This window comes from Coptis chinensis, chromosome 7 (genome assembly GCF_015680905.1).
Source record: "Coptis chinensis isolate HL-2020 chromosome 7, ASM1568090v1, whole genome shotgun sequence".
Lineage (NCBI taxonomy): Eukaryota > Viridiplantae > Streptophyta > Magnoliopsida > Ranunculales > Ranunculaceae > Coptis > Coptis chinensis.
This window is the reverse complement of record NC_141462.1, coordinates 17306048-17326616: the sequence shown is the minus strand read 5'-3', so window position 1 is coordinate 17326616 and position 20569 is coordinate 17306048. Positions and strand designations below refer to the sequence as shown.

The 20569-nt window shown below is 35.7% G+C and overlaps 1 protein-coding gene across 6 annotated transcripts in view; it reads right to left on the bottom strand.

Annotated features, from left to right (window-relative positions):
• The window catches only part of LOC147486338 (stemmadenine O-acetyltransferase-like), a 30034-nt gene extending 29401 nt beyond the window's left edge, over positions 1-633 (bottom strand). For 2 of the 6 annotated variants that reach the window (XR_015200891.1, XR_015200890.1), the window contains exon 1: positions 310-610. The gene's annotated coding sequence lies outside the window, so the exon portion shown is untranslated. Of the gene's footprint in view, positions 1-309 lie in introns of all 6 variants that reach the window. The other 4 variants (XR_015200892.1, XR_015200889.1, XM_086570259.1 and 1 more) reach the window with 4 other exon arrangements.
• Between the last annotated feature and the right edge of the window lie 19936 nt (positions 634-20569).

Sequence of the window (20569 nt, the reverse complement as noted above, 5' to 3'; positions counted from 1 at the left end):
GACCAAAAATTTCTTCAAAGTTTCTACAGTTAAGCTCAAAATCTTTAAATATTGCTTTCTCCCTGTTGGGAAGCTTTTGGGAACTACTATATAAAACTCCAATTTGCCAGTCAAAACTGTTTAAAAAAACTTCAGGATGCATTAAGCTCCAAGAATAAACATCGGATCTCTCTAAGAGCTTAAGACACTTTATTGACCACAAACCATATATCAGCAACCTACAGGAACTCAACTTGATCTTTGTATAAAAACTAGTTTCTGTTCTTATAAAGAAATAGCCTATAGATTATAGGGAGAATAGAAGGTTACCTCTTTTCAGCTCAGCAGAGATGGTGATGAGGTTGCCGAACTTGGAAGACTGTTGGTTACAAATTTGGACATAACTGGTGCTAGAGGATTTCTTTTGCTCAGTAGAAAGTCAATATGGAGAAAGACACCCATCTAGCAAGGTCACGGTGTCACAAATCTTACAAAAGATATGGTTCTAGGGACATATTTTATCTTCACCCTTGACCCGTAAACAAACTCAAAATTGTTAGGATATTTATAAGTTTCGGATTAAGCTATTATTTTGTAGATATGATCTCCTAACTATTCTAAACATTGTCTTGAGAATAAGTTTTCATTTCTTTTAATTATACAGACTAATATTTGTACAAAATTAGTATGAACCTATATGCAAAGTTGTGCACTTTACATGTACTGTATACTCTATACTGATGGTGAACTCCTATTCTACTAATCAAAGTACGCAGTACGTACCTTCTGCTCTCAACTGGATATTTAGTACATTATTAGTTAATTACTGAGGTGCGAGGTGATAGCACATCAGATTTAGTTCCCTATATCTGATTAACGCTCGTGTTTGCCGCTGATGTTTGCAAACACAAACCAGATAAATTCCACGATTCTATCGGTTGCTGTTAAAACAAGAAAGCCTTTTCAAACTGTTGTTGTTGAAAACTTTGAAATATCCAAGTTACAGTTGCCTTGGGTCTACACTCAATTATCTGCACTTAATTACAAGTTGGTCGTCTACCGTTTATAGATGTCACTAAACGAGAATTCATTGCCAAATAACATGTTTCTCATACAAGCAGTCTGACTCTCCACTTTTTCTAAAGCCTCACTTTGTATGCGAACACGGCTGCATTTGGTATACACAGTAGTACAGGGATGGATACAGAGTTTTCTTCATCTGGTTTTGGTAGAAACCTTACGCCTAAGGATCTGATAATACTCTCATCTCTGTTTAAAGTATAAGATATATAACCAAAAATTAGAAAGGCATTTCAAGGAAAGGTGTACAAAATCCTTATCTTACAATGTAATAGATGACAGAAAGACAGCCAATCATAATAAGAACAGGCTTCAAACATATGAAACAAAAGTTCCACAAAAATGGGTAATTCTGTTTACTTGAAAGAAAATTACAGTTGTAAGAGTCGAGTATCCTGGTTTAACTAATAAGAAACCTGGTGACACAGTTTAAATACCAAGTTCTAATCAATCCAACTCAACATTTCTTTATACAAAATGAACTAACTTGTATTTTTATATTTTGTTTCTCTCCTTCATCAATTTACAATATGAACAAGAAGTTTTTCTGTTACAACAACAAGAAGTAAAAAGAAAAAAGTAATCAAAATTTTACTATTGACAATAGACTGTTTTTCCAAACACCTTTTCGTACCAATGTACCATATGCAAACAATAGTACTTTCACCTTGGGATGTGTCTATACAGCTAAAAGCTGTTGACATGATGCTCTAACTTGTAAAGAAGAGGACTTGGTAGTTTGAATACACGTTTGCCCAAGCATGGGCCTGTTAATGCAGCCATATTGCTGCTAATCACGCTTGTAATACGGTAGCCAAAATCTTGCAACTCTGCTCTTCTTCTGGATAAATATTTCCAGTTTTCATCTAGCGTTTCATCATCTGGTCTGCAAAAGCACTGATATCAAAAAAAGAAAAGTCCCTAATACTAATTTACACTATGTTAGAATATATCAGTATTAGAATATGTCCAATATGGAAAGTCCCATGTTTCTATAAGTGTGGACATCCATATCTAGTAGTTACTATTATCATATTTTAGGTTAGTATAAGTATATAACTCTGGATAGAGAACAATCTCTCTCAGACTCTCTCAACCAAAGAACTCTTTAACCCTAATAAATCTCTAGTCTCCTTTGGTCTTCTTCTTGGTGTCTTTAATATATCAATATCACAACTCTCCTAGCATCACCACTAACACAGAATTTAACATGGTATCGGAGCGAGGTTCAGTGGTATGCTAGGAGAGGAAACCCTCTCACTAAGAAAAAAAAAAAAATCGGTTTGTTTTAATTTTCAGTATAGTATTCAAGTCAAGTTTCAAGAAGAAGAAGGATTTCTCACAAGAAGAAGTTCTTATATCTCAATTCAAGTTTCAATTTTTTTTCTCTGACGGTTTACTGTTCACCGGCACTGTTCATCGTCATGTTAAAGTAAGTTTTTAAGATTCCGCTAGTGTTTGAAGAATGATAGGAGAGAGATATTAAGACATTCAGTATTGGTTTATTAGTATTGTTTCGCTTCCGCAATCTACGTCTTCTGCAATCTCTCTGTCTTAGTATTGATAAGAGGGCACAACCTCTCTCAGATCCCTGAGTCTTTGAAGTTAGTATTGACATGATGCGCGTGCTCCAATATGCCTTGACGAAAAAGCGCTTCCAGCTTCCACTCATCATCGGTTTTGAGATTTTTGAAGTATCAAGCCTTTGGAAGGTAGTTTGCACTCTCATCCGTGGATTGGAGGGTAGTATTGTTTGTATCTGATTATGGATGTTTGGGTTTCTAGCTTCTGCACAATTGGTATTGATGTCGTCTTCTCTCTCAGTTTCTAGAACATGATCAAGTTGTTTGTTTGAAGTATTATAGGGGCACATGACCTCTATCTCATGAGGAATTATTCTTTCCATCTTCCACTGTTCCAGAAGTTTGCAGTCATAAAAAGGCGCGACCCACCTTCCACCCTCTATAGTGAGTATTGTTTGATGCATGTTCTGTTAGAATTGTTTTTGTGTATTGGAGTATGAAGTATTGTTTTTTGAAGTGGGCATTGGTTGGTTGTATAAGTTGGGATTTAGTTTTCTTAGTTTCAAGTTCAAGTCGGAATAGACAAGCCTTTGTATGTTTCAACAGCCTTGTATATTCCAACTTGAGAGGGGGAATAAGGATATATGAAGACATTCAGTAGTATATGAGGGAAGGAGAATATGGAGACGTATGAGGAAGAGTACTCATGTCTCCATATTCCAACAAGCCTTGACGAACTCTTCATGACAAGGCAATCCACTATTCGATCTTTCATGATGACATCCCCACTCTGCGAGCTTTCAAGATTCGTAGCAGTCAATTGCCTAAAACGCAAAACAAAGTTTCGTGTAGCGATCAAGCCTCAATCGCACGTATGTTTTGTGTGCTTGATCAAGCCTCAATCAGATCGTATGTTTCGAGAGTACCCATAATAGTATTTTGTTGACATTAATGGTGATATTGATAGTAGCGACCAAGAAGCGCACATCAAGTCATCATTATTGTTTTCAATTTATATTATGACGACCATAACAACGAATGAAGTGAGTAGTAGCCAAGCGGCAGATGCCACTACACCGTGTTATGATTTCCGGTTTGTGGATCGAGGTACACCTTCAATATTCGAGTTAGGTCATTGCCTACACCGACAGTTCGAATTTCGACGCGTCTCAACAGTTGTTTGAGTTCTTCAACCTAATCTGATTCTATGTGAAAGGGGAGCAGTATTCTTATCTTTTGTTTTTTGTAATCCAAGTTGTAATTTGCATAGTTTGCGTAATTACAGCTTGAGGGGGAGTGTTAGAATATATCAGTATTAAAATATGTCAGTATTATAATATGTCCAATATGGAAAGTCTCATGTTTCTATAAGTGTGGACATCCATATCTAGTAGTTACTATTATCATATTTTAGGTTAGTATAAGTATATAACTCTGGATAGAGAACAATCTCTCTCAGACTCTCTCAACCTAAGAACTCTTTAACCCTAATAAATCTCTAGTCTTCTTTGGTCTTCTTCTTGGTGTCTTTAATATATCAATATCACAACTCTCCTAGCATCACCACTAATACAGAATTTAACACACTAAAATATTATATAGGAATGCATTTAACTGAAGTTACTGGTACAACAATTAAATTTTTGCCTAATACTGCAAAATGGAGAAAAATGAGGTTGTAGATCTCAATCTAGATTATGCAATAATTACTAAGAGTAAAGTTTGGCCATAAAATCTGGTATGAGTGTATCGGAGGCATTAAATGATTTCCAACTAGATCCCCAATGGCAAGGAAAATAAATAAATAAATAGATAGATAGATATATAAATAAATTGAACCGGTACATACATCCCAATACTTGTCGTGTACAAAAACCACCCTAGCCAAGGGCACGACATGAGTCAATGATGAATGCTATTACAATTAGAGCATTCATCATTGCCTGCAACTAATCCACAAGATACAGGCTGCTACATAGATTAAATTGGGAAGAAATCAGATGCAAATCCAAAGAGAAAAAACAATCTCTAAGTGTTCTACACTAAATCAGATAAACAAAATCGGCTTGTTATTCAACAGTCACGTGATTCTGTTAGTTCCTGTTTACTTCACTTGTAAACAGATAATGTGTAGCGACCTAGTGGTCAAGTTTCTTTTTCTGTGACCATGAGGTTTTGAGTTTCAAACTTACTTGATAGGTTAAAGATTTGAAATGAGTGAGGCAGAAAATGAACGAACAAGGGTAAGTTGTCACTTGAGGGGTTTAAAAATGCAGCTGATCCAACATGAGATGTGAAACAATGGATATAATATCCACGCACATCTTGCTTATCCGCTTCCACGTTGTGGTTAGCGTCGGCATACAAACTGTGGGGATGCAGGGACTAATGGAGTCCAAGCACGAATGGGATGAAAATCCAAAACATTTGGATAAAATGACTGGAGATGCGCTTTGGTCCCTAGTTTTGGCAAATAATGCTCAAAGTTCAAATCTGAATGTAAGTTGCAAAGGAGGCTGAAATTAGTGGCCTTTTGTAGCTACTACAACTATCGGCATCGAAGGAGCATGCCAACCCAAGTTGGAAGTAAGAATTGAACAGTAAGCACTGAGCAAAAGGTTTAGACTAAATAAGTAAATCAGAGATCCCCTGGTTCTAATAGTCATATCACCGGAGAAGCCACATACCTCATGATTAAAGAAGACCAGCCTCCATATCCAGAATAAACTAGAACCTCTAAGTGGCATTCCGCAGCTTTTCAGGCTTCCTAGAGATTAAAATCAAGGACCACCCTCTAGCTTGGAGCTTTGTGTACAATTCAAGAAAATATGCACCTGCTTGAATCTTTTCCACTTCAAATTGATCCATCATCTCATAAAGATTTATTCTGTGATTCAGGGGGAAAAAGAAGCGGGTTATATACTTGCCAAAGGTTTTACCACCTTTGCTAGTTTGCCGCATAGTATATCATTTATTTGGCTCACATTTTTTTATATATATTATATCTTTATATATATATTATAACTCTATACTTTTCAATTGAGGAAGCGTTTCTAGAGTGTCCACGTGTCATGGCTAATTAAGAAAAAATATGAGATAAAATATGAAACAAATATTTATCTTTATCTTTAGATATATATTATAGCTATACCCTCATAGAGATTCCAGTTTTTCCTAAACTCTATTACTAAATATAAAAAAGTATGATATAAATAAGGAAACAATCTCATCTAGAGTTTCCCTGACTCTTCAACTTTTCCTAAACACTATAGCAGCTATACCCTCATAGAGACTCTAGTTTTTCCTAAACTCTAATACTAAATATAAAAAAGTATGATATAAATAAGAAAACAGTCTCATCTAGAGTTTCACTGACTCTTCAACTTTTCCTAAACACTATAGCTAATTACGAAAAAAACAATCTCATCTAGAGTTTCACAGAATCTCTAACTTTTCTTAAACAATATTACTAATATAATTACGAAAAAAAAAATAGGAGACAAAAAAAATAAATTGCTAAAAACAATAATTTCCACCGAAAACGATTTTCCTAAAACCCTTTCGATTTGATGCGTCATCCACTGTGTGATTTAGACATTTATTCAGTTAAGGATTCAAAAAATCACAATTACGACCACAATAATTACGACATATTTCAATTTTCTTAGATATATATTATAGTTATACCCTCACCAATCTATTTTTTGGAACACTTGCAGGGACTCCAGTTTTTTCTAAACTCTATTACTACTTATAAAAAAGTATGATATAAATAAGAAAACAATTCCATCTAAAGTTTCAGAAAGTCTCTAACTTTTTCTAAACACTATAACTAATTATGAAAAAAAAAAATCTCATCTAGAGTTTCACAGAGTTTCCAACTTTTCCTAAACAATATAGCTAATTATGGAAAAAAAAATGAGACAAAAAACTAAATTACTTAAAGCAATAGTTTCCACCGAAAACGATTTTCTTAAAACCCTTTCAATTTGATGTGTCATCCACAATGGGATTTAAACAATTATTCATAGTTAAGGATTCCAAAAATCACAATTCTTGCCACAATAATTACGATATATTCCAATTAAATTTATAAATTTATAAATTTTCAACACTGTATATATATATATATATATATATAGGCGAAATAATGAGATTCAGTTAAAGTGGACGTTGGGCTTAAATAAATTATATACCAAACCAAAACAAATTACATGTGGAAAATTAAATTATACAAAAAATAACATCACAAAATATATAATAGAAAATAAAAAAAATAACAGCAAAGCAATAATGACAAATATTTTAAAACATATATAATACTGAATAAAACTAACGTCAAAGAACAATTAATGGGAACCAAAAATTGGATGCATTTGCATCCATCAAACTAACCTCAAATAATATTTAGCAGAAAATCGGAAACTGGATGCAAATGCAAGCATTAAACTAATCTTAAAAATTAATTAATAAAAAATCAGAATATGGAAACAACTGTATTAAACTAACCTCAAAGAATAATTAACGGAAAATCAAAACTTGGATGCAAATACATCAAACTAATATCAAAAAATAATTGTCGAGAAATCGGAAACTGGATGCAAATGCATTGAACTAACCCTCAAAGATTAAATTAACGGGAAATCGAAAACTAGATGTAACTGCATTGAACTAACCTCAAAGAAAAATTAATTATAAATTGGAAACATGATGCAAATGCGTGGAACTAATCTTAAAGAATAATTAATGGGAAATCGAAAACCGGATACAACTGCACTAAACTAATTAATCTTAAAAAATAAACTGGATGCAAATGCATTGAACTAACCTTAAGAAATAATTAACGGAAAATTAGAAACTGGATGCAAATTCATTGAATTAACCTCAAACAATAATTAACGGGAAATCAGAAACTAAATGCAAATACAACCTTATCAAATAATAAACGAGAAATTAGAAATTGTATGCAAATGTATTAAACTAATATTACAGACTAATTAACGGAAAATCAAAAACTGGATGCAAATGCATTGAGATGACCTCAAAGAACAATTAACAGGGAATTGGAAATTTGATGGAAATGTATTGAACTAACTACAAAGAATAATTAATGAAAAATCGAAAACTAGATGCAACTGCATTGAAGTAACCTAAAAAAAATAACGGGAATCGAAAATTGGATTCAACTGCATTGAACTAACCTCAAAATATAAATAACGAAAAATCAGAAACTTGATGCAAATGCATTGAACTAACCTCAAAACATAGTTGGATTATATATTGTGAGAATGTCTCGATAAGTATAATTTTGCATTTAAAATTGTGTTTATCTTATCTTTTTCCGTATGATTGGTAACTCTTTGCTATTCAAGTAGCTTCAATATATATAAACTTCGCCTTATTAGGCAATCTCACAAAACTTCAATTAAACTTCTATTATTAAACAACAAAATAAAGTTGAAGGGTTTTATCAAATATAAGTTTTTTTTTTTTAATGAAGAGTTAGGTTTTCACGTTATAAGAAATTTGGATGAGTGATCAATATAATATTAATATATAATAGTTCTGCATATTTGCAAATATTTTTTAGAATTATTAATATAACAATACTCGTTCGTAGATAATCTTTGCAGATTCCACATAGTAAGTCATGCATAATTTAAAGAAGAATTAATGGGGAATCGGGAACTGTATAATCTTTGATAATCCAACATAGTAAATCAAACATAATTTATTTTTTATGTCATGTTTGCAAGGACACTGCAGATGGATTAGTAGAAGTTGGTATTACACACCACATTGAATAATTAAAAGGAAATCGAAAATTGGATTCAAATACATAACTAAGCTTAAAGAGTAATTAACGAAAAATCGAAAACTTTATGCAAATGCAATAAACTAAACTCAAAAAGTAATTAACTAAAAATCGGAAACTGGATGTAATTGCATTAAACTAACGTCAGAGAATAACTAACGGAAAATTAGAAATTGGATGAAAATCCTTGAAAAATATTTAATGGGAAATCGTAAACGGTATGGAAATACATCAAACAAACCTCAAATAATAATTAATGGGAAACCAGAAACTGGATGCAAATGCATTGAACTAAACTCAAAAAATAATTAACAGAAAATCAAAAATCGGATGCAACTGCATTAAACTAATCTCATAGAATAATTGGTGGGAAATCAGAAACTAAATGCAAATATGCATTGAAATAACCTCAAAGAATAGTTAACGGAAAATCAGAAATCAGATGTAATTGCATCGAACTAACCTCAAAGCATAAATAATAAATTGGATACAAATGCATTGAACTAACCTCAAGAAAGAATTAACGGGAAATTGGAAACTGGATGCAAATTCATTGAACTAACCTCAATCAATAATTAACTGGAAATCTAGACCTAGATGCAAATGCAATCTTATCAAATAATAAATGAGAAATTGGAAACTGGAAACTGGATGCAAATGCATTGAACTGACCTCAAAGAACAAATAACATGAAATTGAAAATTGGCTGCAAATGTATTGTACTAATCGCAAATAATAATTAACGAGAAATCGGAAATTGGATTCAACTGCATTGAACTAACCTAAAAAAATAAATAATGGGAATCGAAAATTGGATGCAACTGCATTCAACTAACCTCAAAATATAAATAACGAAAAATCAAAAACTAGATGCAGATGTATTGAACTAATCTCAAAGAGTAATTAACGGGAGATTGGAACTTTGATGCAAATGCATTGAACTAATCTCAAATACTAATTAACGAAACATCGAAAACTGGATGTAATTGTACTGAATTAACCTTAATGAATAACTAACGGAAAATTATAAAGTGGATGCAATTGCACTAAACTAACCTCAAATAATAATTAACGGGAAATCGGAAACTTGATGCAACTGTATTGAACTAACCTCAAAGAATATTTAATGAGAAATTAGAAACTGAATGCAATGTACTACATTGAACTAACCTTAAAGAATAATTAATGAAAAATCAGAAACTTGATGCAAATGCATTGAACTAATAACTCTAAAACATGTTTGTATTATATGTAGGGGGAATAAATGTCACGACAAATATAGCTTTGCATTTTAAGTAGTGTTTATCATAATTTTTTTATTATGATTAAAAATCTCATGCTATTCAAGAAGCTTCAATATTATTTTCGTCACATTAGGCATTCTCACAAAACTTCAATTAAACTTCTAATATTAAACCTAACAACAAAAAGAAATCGATGAGTTTTATCAAGGTTTGATACTTCATTTTTATAGAGAGTGGTGCAAGAAATTTGAATGACTGATTAATATAATTTTCATATCTCATAGCTATGCATAGTTGCTAATATTTTTTACAATAATTTAATATAACGGCACCCGTTCGTAGGACGGGTTTGAAAGCTAGTATATATATTATAACTCTACCCTCTTCAATTGAGGAAGCGTTTCTAGAGTGTCCACGTGTCATGACTAATTAAGAAAAAGTATGAGATAAAATAGAAAACAAATATTTATCTTTATCCTTAGATATATATTATAGTTATACCCTTATAGAGATTCCAATTTTTTCTGAACTCTATTACTAAATATAAAAAAGTATGATATAAATAAGGAAACAATTCCATCTATAGTTTCACAGACTCTCCAACTTTTCCTAAACATTATAGCTAATTATGAAAAAACAATCCTGATGTTAGCTTTTTCTAAGTCTTTAGAGATTTGACTCTCTAATTTGATGCGAAAGCGAACTCAAAGTTCCTTACTCACGATCTTCGTTTCGTAAAGTTGGAATAAGAATTCGAACCAACCTAAAGTCTAGGACAACTACAAATTGGTTGTTACTCTTAGGGAACTAGTGAGTAAGTTTACTACTAATGCTAGGTTTCTTTCCTATACAAACATTAAAGAAAAAACATTAAGATTTGAAATCATGCAATTAATACAAAATACAATTTACTAAAGAAAAGGTGGAGAGCTAATCCTCCTCATGTGAAAATAACATTTAGTTGTTGATTTGAAAAGGTTTATTTGATTCTTCCTAGACTCATAGACAAGCCCTAATGGAAGAAAACTTGATCCCAAACATGTGTGGCTCATTAAAGAGTTCAAACATGCTAGCAAGTGGAACCAAGCAATGACTTATCTCTAAGCTCATTACTTTGATTCCTAACTAGACACTACACCAACTATTATTTTGGGATAGGATGTAGGTCTAGTTGTTCTTCCTAACAACCTACCAAGCCAACCACAAATATTCTCCCTCACATGAGATGGATTAACTCCCCAAAAGAGAAGTTAGCTCATGATCCTTGGGAGGATGAATTACAAGCTAGAAGAACAAAAGAGAGAGAAAGAAGAAGAAGAAAAACTAACTAAACTCACTTGCTTTTTATTTATTTCCTAGAAGAAAACCAAGGTTTCCTCCATTAAAACTATTACAAGCTTTCTTACTAAAAGCTAAAACTAAATTATAAAAATGGCTAAGGAACTAAAATAATACAAGGTAAGGAAAATAAGTCAAGGGAGTAAATGGAGTGTCCCCCCCTTTGTTTTGTTTTCTTCTCCATTTGAGAGACATCTCATTTCCTCCCATGTGAAACATCAAACCACATTTACTTCATTTTTATCCACCACATTAAAACAAAGTGACACCTTGCCTTTTTTTCACTATTAACACCTAATCTAATAAATTACATGCAAGGTGTCAACTTTGCACTAATAATTTGTCATTTTTGTCTTGACATGCTCCATGATTGATGACTCATCCAATCTTGCGGGCCCGTATAGTGGGTCCTATGTGTAGTCCAGTGGCGGTCCAGTCTTTGGGCAATTTTACAACTTCCCGCCTATGCGTAGAGTTCATCGTCCTGATTGTCTGAGCAGCTCACTTGTCGCATTCGGAGTCCTGGTTCAAGAGGTAAGAGCTTCGGAAGTTTGATGCTTCAAAATGGTTGGAAGATTTCATATATATGTCGTTCCTCGTGCTTTATCGCAGGTTTAAACCATATTTCCATGTCTACTGCGAATACCTGCAAAAGTATGAAAACCTATTTATTTCATGATTATTAAACACATAGTTAATCAAATTTATATGTCTCAACGGGGTTTCATAATACACTTTTGGGTGCTTATCACACAACCCCCAAACAGCACTTTGCTTGTCCTCAAGCAAAGAAGAGACATTAAAACAGATAAGTGGCCAAAAATGTGTAGTCCTAACTAATTCTCGTTTCGCAGAGTGCGATTGCATTGACCATATGCAACAAGGCCTTAAACCACTAGGAATTCCCTAGTGGACGAGTTATAGCATCGTGAGAGTTTTCCAGAGAAGATACTCACAAACTTCATTTATACTACAACGACTCGGATGTAAACTTCGTTTCCTAAATTAATCTCAGATATCCATACATCTCCTTAGCAGGGAATGAGGATTTATTTCTTTGAAACTCAAGTTAATATGTATTCAATAATTAAAACATCTACATATGATTATGCAAGCAGTGAACTTTTCATTGAAATGTACTAGCAGGGTTGTTTCTGAATCCTTTGGAGAGTGTACCTAAATGGGTTCTCACAGGTATGTGTCGAAACACAATTTCACTCAAAAAATTTCCACTCAGGTTTTGTTAACTCCGGTTAATGCGATGGGCACACGTTTCCTCACATCTCAATGACAAATGAGGAGCCGATGTCGATCAATCACTTCTACTACTTATTATCACACCACCCTACTCCTAATTGAGCTAGAGGTCTTTATTAGGTATTGTGGGGCTTAGGTGATAATGTACAAGAAAATGGAAATGGATAATCAAAATTTACGAGTATGAGAGAATAGGGTCTTCATATATTTACACTAGAGAAATCCTTGTTTTCTTTCCTTCTTCTAACCGAAGTTTTCCAACCTTGTTCTTAAGTTCTTAATGGATTTTTTTTTTTTTTTTTTTGTAACCGCTTAAGAACATGATTATATTTTTCTTTCCCGAACAAGTAACCCGACTTTTATTTGGGACAAGTCTTTCTCTTTATTCTTTCCACATTTCATCCTATTTCTCATACTCATCACTTAGGTAGGTTCTTTTATTTGGTTTAATAGATGGGTAAGGAATTTTTTTTTGTGAAAGTGAAAGGTTTGATGAAAGGTTCATGGAGTGACTAGCGGTAAAATTTGTAACGGTAAGAATTTTTAGCTATGTCGATCCAAAGATGGCCTAAATTCTACCCCAAGGTTCCGGGTGGTGATCAAGTAAGTAGATCGCGTGATTTTCTCTAATCGGGAAAACTACTCCTCTGTGTCATCACACACAAATCACTTATGTCAAGGTTTTTTGTTAGATTCTCACAGGATTTATAGTTTAAGTAACTAACCGTTGGTTCCAGAAACTTACTGCTATGTACAATCAATGATACTCAGTACATGAATGTTCATGAAAAGATGTATAAACTATTGCATACATATTATCTTAAGTTTCTTAAAAAACAAATCCTAATTCGGATACTAATGTGAGATTTCTAGACAATTTTTATCATTGATTTCTAGACAATTTTCATCATTGAAAAGGAAACAAGACTTTGTCACTAAGTACAATTATTAACATGAAATAAAAACTATATACAGGTTACAATTTGCCTAATATTTGCTACAGGGTTAAAGCACCCCCAACAGAATGATGCTTAGTCCTCAAAGTATCAATAATTAAAGAGAGAAAGTACCTGAGAACCGTGAGCAAAATTAGGGCTAGATTTCTGGAACAGAAAGGTTAGAAAACATAATATATTATTCAGAAAGAACAAGAAAATGTTCAATAGCACACTAAACATAGCACACCAAACATAAGGTTTACCATCCAGCAGGATGTGAAGTTCTGGCGTCCTCTTGAAGGAAATGCATTTCCTTAGCATCGCGCCAAAAGATAATAGTCTGCCAAATTTCTGCCCATTCTTCGTTTCCACTTTCCTCAAATGTGTCTTCATATTTTCATCCTTCGGTAACAACGAACATGCCTCGTAATACGAAGCGGGGCGCTTCCATTGCCTAAACCTCAATGAACTTAATGATTCGTTTTTGTCGGGCACATAGAATCTACCCCGACTACCATCATGAAAAGAAAAGTAGCCGCAAACCGTGGGAAATGTGTTTTCATGATTCGCAAGCGGTGACCGGTAAGAGTATATACCGATCCCGGTCGCGAGCTCGTTTTAGGTTGGAGATAACACAACCTATGATGTTAAATAATGTATGACCTTGAGCTAGGGCACCGAATACAACGCAAGTAGCCTCATTGGAAGTAGAAAAATGCCAATCTCCCATAATGTTCAGGAGTACAAATAACATCGCAGTCCCCATGTTCATGGTCATGCTTGCCAAGGGAATGGTGACGTCACGCCATGCCACATGGCCATTTCCTTCTCGTTTAATCTCAAGACCATCACCGTAAGTTTCACGTAAACGCTTGCCACCGAAAGGCACGGTAAGAATTATGATAGATGTAATGCCATAATGCAACAGGGATCGCGATATGGAAGATCCAAAGTTAGTGCAAGTTGTTGTTCGAAAAGATATGAGGTGTGTCACCAACTTGGATTGTGAACCCGTCTAAGTAGAAACCATGCACATGGTTGAAAGCTGGTGTGTCTTCCATATTAGCATAAAGTATGCAGCCAAACTCGGAGAATAAGTTTGGTCGTTGAAGAATTAGGGAAGACCATCCGATGTTTGTAATGTAGTCACGGAAGAGATGGCCATAGGTATTGGAATCCATCATAGACTGAAAGGATTGCTCAGGAATGAGTTTGGGAGATACCATGTTTGATGAAGATGCAATTGATGAAGATGTCATAGTGGATGAAGTAAAGAAATAGGTAACGACAAAAGGCAAACCGGATGGATAAATGAGTATGTAAGAGAATAAACCCTCCCGTAAGCACATGTTAAATTATATTAGTCACACCGCAAAAATGATGACAATCCTATTAATCATTTCATACAAAAGAAGACACAAAAAGTAAGACAAAATTCATAATACAACGAAAAAATGTAATAACATATACGGTATTTATTTATTGACTTAGTAATATTAGAAAATTATGGATTGTTATGTTGATCTTGGAGACGATATTGTGCACCGTGATCGCTTTAGGTCTTCTATTTGTCAGTTGGCGAAGTTGCTTCCAATGTCCCTTTGGTTGGCGAGAGTACGGTTTGATTTTCCATTAGAGAGCGTGATTTTGCAAGGAATGAGAATTATTTTCCAAGATCTCTTCCTGTTCAAAGATCATCGCGTTGCTTGACGATCTTGGAAATCTGAAGAGTTGTGATGATGATATTCCTCGACAAAGCGTGTAGTTCCATCAAACCCGATGATGAAGAAGTTTAATGCCTTCCATGGGATTAATAATGTTCAAAGATGGCATTTTCATCAAATAAATGGTCAAATTTGAGCTTGGTCGCTTACGTTCCTCTATCAAAGTATCAGGAGTCCAAAAACCAACGGAGTAATCTATTTGGAGTACTTTTATTTGTGCTCTTTGAAGGGGTGTCTCTAGAGAAATTACTAGATAACCCCAATGCATCATAATCTGCGTTACTAAAGTGGGTAGGGGTGCTGACCTTCTTGTTTTCTTGGTGATTACGTTCCAGAGGTGTTGGATTAGACAAAATTCATCTCTTTGAGTCTGCAAAATCCAAAGTAGGTGAAGTTGAGGCTTTGTGACTTCTGATTGGTGTGATGTACCTACCACATTGTGTCCCAACTAGTGGAGCACAACACGTTGATTCTGTTTCAAAGAGCGTTGAAGAACAATGTGATGTGTATTTCCGACCTCGTCATGAGATACGGTAGCTCGTAGTAAAGTTTTGGCGGAATCAAATGATGACTCTTGAAAAAGGGACCCCTGGGTATTCACTGGGATTTGAAGTATGTCGGAGATCATTTCCTTAGTCAATTCCGAACGTTGTCCATAGGCATTGAAGTAGAATTTTCCATTTTCAGATCCACTAAATTGGTAGAACATCAAAACCAATTCTCGGGAATAACCAGCTGCTGAATGATATAGAAGACGCGTCCATCTGCGACGTATGATTTCGGTGTCAAAATAAGGAGAAAACCGGCCATCTTCGAAAGTTTTCAGGTAGTCTTTCTCTGCCGTTATTTTTCGTGGTTGATCCATTAGTAGTATTACTGAGGGAAGGATAGGGAAAATTGTTTGAATAAGAATGGCTGAAAAAGAAGAGATTTATAGCCAATCTATGAGTCTGTACCAATCTGGAGTCCAAGTGTAGTTAATGACCCATGTGATTATGAAACAAACATCATAGGGGATCCACAATAGAAGTCTTGTCATGTCAGATATCCAAATACAATTAATGAGATGGTTCAATGTTAGAAAATACGGAGGAAAGTTTCACAGGGTAGTTAGACTTACACGTAATTTCAGAAATGATGATCATAACTCAGTAATAGAATATGAATAGAATAATCGAGCTGCATGTGTGACAAGTGTTATGCGTACCTTGTAGTGTGCGCGATCTTCTCTGAACACCATATGTATCATTATGTTCAAGAAATTGAGAATTTGTGAAAAAGAATTTGTGAAGAGGGAGAGAAGGGAATGAGTGAAAGTGGAAAAGGAGAGATGTATTTATAACTTGATTTCTGACCGTTGGGCATCTGACCATTGGAATCAGTCCGTTTGGTTCTGACCGTTGGGCTTTGAGAGTAGGCCCAATGCATCAAGGGACAACTAATATAGTAGGAATTACAATAATTGCATAACTTAAATAATTTCTTATTCAAACCGTCTGGAGATACAAAATTATGAGAAATCAACCGATATATAATATTTTTGTCACAAGAAAACTAAAAATGCAAAGCATAAGGGAAATAAACAACTACTGGGAATCCTCCGGGTTAGCAGAAGATGAACCAGGGTTTCTACGTCGTCGGCCACGACGAACTTCTGGCTGAGTTGACTGGTCTGGAATGTGGCCTATAGACTATAGCAGTTGATCTTGGAATTGAAGTTGATTTGCCAACATCATTCTCTGGAAACGGCCTTGGCGATTGCGCATTTCTTGCTAGAAGTCATTTTGGGAAGTAATCATCTCTTCCTGACGAAGAAACATCCTGCGTATACTAGTGTTCATGTGTCTCAAGGCTTCCATGGGAGTGTTGATTCGGTGCATGGTAGTCTCATTAAAACAGTCGGGTGGTGAAGGGGGAGGAGGAGGTACGTTATCACACTCAATGTCATCTCTAGCTACTGGGTCCCAGTGGTCCAGAACACAAGTCTCAAAAATTATGAAATTCTTGAAAGACCTTGTTGGAATGAAAGGAGTAGCGGACTGGAACCCTAAATTAAGCATAAGCTGAGTAACAAGTACAAAGAAGAGGAGTCGACCGCTTGACGCTGGTCGTAAGAATATGGCCCAAAAAATAGACCATACAGAAAGTGTGCTTCTTCTCCTAGAGGATCCACAGCAGGTGCAAGAATGTCTTGTTCACGTCAGACGTCATTGAAGTGCCAATGACGTTGCAAGCCAGCCATTGAGTGACGGCTAGTTGGTTTCGTCTGAGCGAGTGCTGGTACACGCAGTTCGAGCCACCATTGTACTCTCCCTCGAGAAGCGTGTCAAACATCAAATCCCTCGTAGTCGGATACTCTGACAATAACAGGGTCGGACTATCAAAGTTTATCGGAATTTGTGCTGTATTCGATATTAACTCCAGCGGCACGTTCACGTTCCAACCCATCCGCCATAATCCAAAATTCATCACCCCGGAAACCTCCATTGTTGTAAAATTTCAACACTAAATCTTCGGAGTACTGAGCTGGAATTCGATGCAGTAGATATTCCCACTCTCTACTAGCTATTTCCTCATCGAAAAATGGGTGAAACATCCCTAATTGTAGAGGTTTTCAAATTTCTCTCAACTGTGATTCTCCTTCGCTGCCATAGCCGCGGTGTATGATATTTTGAGGGTTGAAATAGCTAGGATTGGTGGAGGAGATGGTGCCGAGGAAGGATTTTTATTTGGTGGAGTTTGGCCAGCGTCTTGTTGGTTGAATTCCCCGATGGAGAGTTGCGTCTTGGTGGGTTGTGTGGGGAGACCAAGATCCGGATTTTGAGGGGGGAAGAAATGAGAGGTGTGGACGCGTGGTTGCCCCGCGTGTGGGTTTTCTAGCCGGGTCATTGATTTTGGGTTAGGTCCAATATTTTTGCCCAAGCCCAAATGATTTCCAGAAATTCCCCTTATGTCATGAATTGTTCCGAAATTTCAAACTTGGAATTTCGATTCGTTTTAACTCCAAATTGAACCAATGATATATCAAAACGATCGGCATTAAAAATTCCATCCACTGGAATATGACATAATCACATTCAATTTTTTTTTTTTTTTTTTGGTTTTTATTTATTTACACTTTTATATACAAATGTACAAGACGAAAGGAACGTGTCAACAACACCGGAAATCCAAATAAAACAACACATCACAACAGCTTAACTCAGGCAACTTTCATGTCGACTCTAGGGTGAACCCAATCCTGCCAGACTGTGGCTTAACCTTTATGTTATAGGGGCCTAGGGTTCAGGACGGTACCATCCCTGACCAATGTGCAATAGTCTAGTAATAATATTACCCTTAGTACATATGATATAGCCTCAAACCGCCCTTGATCTGATCACATATAAAAACCGATCCGGGGTTGGCGGTGGAATCCATTTCCCGCACGAACTAGGAAATGTCCGATGTTGCATATCACGACTTTCTTTGGGCACCATTCTTGGTGCTAAGGAAAAAACGAGTATATACATGTTGAGTCTTTTAACGTCAGATCCTCAAGACGAATGTAAGTCTTTTAACGTCAGATCCTCAAGACGAATGTGAGTCTTTTAACGCCGATCCTCAAGATCGAATCCCAACCTGTGGGAACAACGGGACGACAACGAAGTTTATCCCATTTGAGCTAGTGTCGACAATAATATACCTTATACCGCTCATCTCTGATAGAAGATCAAGACCGACGAAAGGAGTTTGACGGTTCATACACCACCCCATCCTTTTAACGCCCCGCTTTTGAGCAAAAGTACTACGACCATTACCTATTCGAGATGGGTGAGATTTTGACCAAATGATGAGTTGGAGTTCACGAGGAAGAGAATAGAAAAGGGAGGAGAAAGAAGGAGTTGAAATTTTTGGTACCCAATGTTTTCCAGAGGCACGCTTTGCTCGATTATCGGAAAGACATTTATACTTCGCCATGAAAGCAGAGTTTTTGTGGACTATGGTTCCGGCTTGCAACCACACACTCTAGGGATTTAAAGAAAAGAAAATAGAAGAGGGCCCAGCTACCCAAATGGCGTACTTTCTCTGTTTAAACACATGGAAAAGAAGTACACCATCGAATCTATTAGTCTATGTAGATCGGGTCATTGAGAAGAGTCTCTTCAACATCCGGAGAGCGCAACTCATGATAATGTTTAAGGCGTTGGCCATTTACTTGAAATTCAATCATCATCATTTACGCTTTTCAAAGAAATAGCCCCGTAAGGGGTGACAAAGCAGAGACCGTGAAAGGACCGCACCATCGAAGTCTTTAATTTTCCGAAAAATGTGTAATCTTGAGTTGTACAACAAATTTTGACCCACTTTGAATTCTTTTCTCAATATGTGCTTGTCATGCACTCTTTTCATGTTGGCTTTATAGATTTTTGAGAGATCATAGGCATCACTCGAATTTCCTCAAGCTCATTTAACCGCAATTTTCTCTTAAAATATGACTGCCGCGTTAGTATTATAATTGAGGCTTTTGATGGCCCATAGAGCACGGTGCTCAAGTTCAACCGCGATGACAAGGTTTTCCAAAAACGAGGCGATAAGGAGACATCCCTATAGGTGTCTTAAAAGCTCTACATGTATGCCCACAAGGCATCGATAATCGTAGAGACCCATTTATCTTTTCTAGATGGATTGACGCTTTTTTCCAAAATGGATTTGATCTCTATTAGAGACTTCTACTTGACCAATCGGTTTGAGGATGATACGGAGTTGCCACTTTGTGCGTGACTCCATATTTCTTTACTAATGATTCAAAAATTTTATTGCAAAATGTTTTCCCCATCACTAATTATAGCTTTTAGAACACCAAATCGAGAGAAAATATTTTCTTTTACGAACAAAACGACCGTTTTATGATCGTTAGCACGACATGCCAATGCCTCAATCCATTTTGACACGTAGTCAACTACTACTAGTATGTATAGGAAGCCATGTGAATTTGGAAATGGACCCATGAAGTCGATGCCCCATACATCAAAGATTTCCACAATTAAAATGGGATTTAAGGGCATCATATTGCGTTGAGTAATGCGTCCTAGCTGCTAGCAGCGAGTGCATGCTTTGCAATGTTCATGTGCATCTTTAAACAGTGTTGGCCAATAGAATCCACATTGTAAGACCTTGGCCACAGTTTTCTTACCACTAAAATGACCACCACAAGATTGTTCATGACAGAAGGATAACACATCATTGTGTTCCCAATCGGGGATGCAACGGCGGATTAGTTGGTCGGAACAATACTTGAAGAGGTAGGGATCATCCCAGAAATAAAATTTCACGCATGGATAAGAACTTTTTCCGGTCATTACGAGACCAAGATGAAGGGACTTCTTCGGTAACTAAGTAATTTACTATGTCAGCGTACCAAGGAGACAAAAAAATAGAGTACAAGTGTTCATCTCGAAAAGAATCACATATAGGTTCGGTATTAGTATCAACATCACTGACAAGTCGTGATAAATGGTTTGCAACCACATTTTTGCAACATTTTTTATCTCTAATTTCTAGAGTAAACTCTTGCAAAAGGAGAATCCATCGGATCAACCTTTGTTTTGCATCTTTTTTTTGACGCTAATAGATAACGGCGCCGCATGGTCGGTTGTAGACAATAATTGGAGAACCCACTAGGTAAGGA